Source organism: Opisthorchis viverrini (genome assembly GCF_000715545.1).
Source record: "Opisthorchis viverrini unplaced genomic scaffold opera_v5_240, whole genome shotgun sequence".
NCBI lineage: Eukaryota > Metazoa > Platyhelminthes > Trematoda > Opisthorchiida > Opisthorchiidae > Opisthorchis > Opisthorchis viverrini.
Genome location: NW_008751894.1, coordinates 685,339 through 688,078, shown reverse-complemented (window position 1 = coordinate 688,078; position 2,740 = coordinate 685,339).

Below are 2,740 nucleotides of genomic sequence, written 5' to 3'. Positions count from 1 at the left end.
CATCCTGTCTTCTTCCGGCTACCCTGGTTAGTAAACGGACTACGTCACGACCTCTCGACAACACATGACCACACGTGCAAACTGACCTGCCCCCACTCGGCAGCACGCTCATTCCTTTCACGCCTCCAACTCAGTGGCTTCCTCACCTAGTACCTAATGTCTCCTTTCCAAATGCAACGACTGACTTTCATTCACTTGAAGATAACACACAACAGTACACCATAAACCTTGTCTCACACCTACCGTATAAATCACCATCAACGACATTGGGAGTCGTGTACCATTATCGGACTATCCTATTGCCGCTTACTCAGACTGTCCCAATAATGCACATAAACCTGCCACTTGTCACGATCTGCGTACTACGAAACCATTCTGTCCTTCTATCCCCTGCTAATTAGCATGGATGAACATGTCAGGATGAACCATCTAGCCACTCTGAAACGCCCTATTAACTTCCGCTGCCATAGTGGAATGAACTCCCCCACCTCGATACCGCCATATCGGCCACGTCGCCAAATCCCCCCACTTTCTCAACAAACCCAACGATTACGTAAAACTTACAAAGTATTTGGGAAATTCATTTCTGCGACCACTTTCTTTATACAGTCACACCGTCCATTCTGCGAAGACCATCGTCCCTCAACTCCCACCAAAACCTTCACCCCTCTAACGTCCTCTTCTTCGTCAAAATACTAACCGAATCCGCTGTATCCCATACTTTTACTCCCTTGCACAACATCTACTACTCTCTATTGTCACTGAATGAACGACGGATTGCAAATCCAGTTGATCTCCCAAGCTACTCCGTTCTGTACATAGTAGCTATCCATACTTATAAGCTACATCCTTCTGCGGAAGACGATAACTGTGGTGGACGAGTCTCGATATATATATACCACTTACCCCATTATAGCACTGCAACCCTTAACCCCCTCCGACAAAAGACTCCTTGTTGCCTACATTTGCTCTCGTTTCTTCTTCTTCTGAACGCAAACAACATCGTCCTAGGTACGTCTCACCCACACAATTTAGCATGACTTTTCTCCTATTCACATCGAATAACGACTTCAATACGCCTCACACCAGCTCTCACGTACCCAGTTATACCGGTCAGAGTTTGTCCACTCTATCCTACAGTTTGGCTGGAGATGGCATATTCACGCATCAACACAGGGATCTCACATCCTTCATCCGCATCCGGCTCAGGATAGTCACTCAGAATCGGCTACCACTGCTGAAACTCCACAAGCCTGTGACCACAAGATGTTATTTCACAGACTGCAATTTTCCCTAGATACAACACATTTTAAGAGGTTGATGCAAAATTGTCCATAAAACTCTACCAAGCTTGCCTGTCTTGAGAATCTCAGTTAACCGCCATCTCCGAGTTTTGATCAGTCGTCTTTAAGTGCAATCAAGAACTCATACGTCTGTCAGTCCGGTGTTGATAGAAGACCCAAATGAATCCAACCTGAATCCTCCATCAAACGGAAACTCGCCTAAACCGCAGCTTTACCCACCTTACATTTGCTCGCATCAGTACAAAGTTGAATATATATATATATACATATAAGCAGCAGTTAAGACCCGACTCCGACTTCTTCCTAAAAGGAGAGGTCGCGGCACACACTAATTGATGCGGAATACGTTTTCTCATTCCACCAACCTCAACACTTTTCTGATGGTCACACGTTCCTGCCATCCAAAGAAAGCTGACAAAGTGCTGTCAAACGTTGCACGTCCTTTGTCGATTTTTCCGCATCCTGACCTCCGGAATTTCGCGAACAGTCACACTTCTGTGAACAGTCACACTCCTCTGGAGATGTCACTATTTCGTTGACATCATTCTGAACCGTGGAATCTCACCCTTGTCTTGTTCGAGAATAGTGATCTTGGCTTCGCGTTCGGCAGATATTTCCTCGGCTTCCGCCCTAATTGTTATGAACTGAATATGAACAGCAAGAGTACAGCTTGGGGCTTAAATTTTCCGGTGGTATGTAAACACTCCGTTGGTACTGCGTCCCGTAGCAATTTTCTCATTTCTTCTGCGCCGGGGAACCATACATGCGGTCTTTGTCTCTCTCCAAACTGAGAACGGCCTCTTTTTGGACGCAATACGATTGAACAACTGGTCTCATCATCATTATCATCCTCATCATCATTTTCCCGTCATGAAGAGACTGAAGATTAACGCGAAGTGACGGTCTGTGTGTCTCCGCGAATCACTGAGCTATGTTGATGGTCTAGCGGTAGATGAACAACCTCACACACTGCATTATTTAAAGTTGAGGTCTGTGGTCTGGTTTACCTTTGAAAAATTCAGACATGTGTTTTAATGTCGTTACTCCAATGCCAGCATGCTCCTGTGAAAGTGCAGTTTACTGGTTGGCATCCACTCGGCGGCAAATGGTAACACAATAATCGTAGGTTATTTCGAACTCTTGGGATCCGACCATTACGTTAAGAGCATGGAGGACAGCGAACAATGAAAATAAAGGAAACTAACGGAGATATCGCAGTCGAATTGTGGCAGGGGGATGACACACATTAGGCGGCTGGAGTGCCTGAGCAGCCTTATGGTGATGAATATGATTGATACTTTATTCATTGCTTCATTCATTATTCTCTTGTTTTATTATTCCATATGCTGTGCATATACGTCTGTTCGAATACATACGTGCTACTTGTTACACTCATCTGAATTCTGGATTCTAGTTCGTCCTGGTTATACCGATAT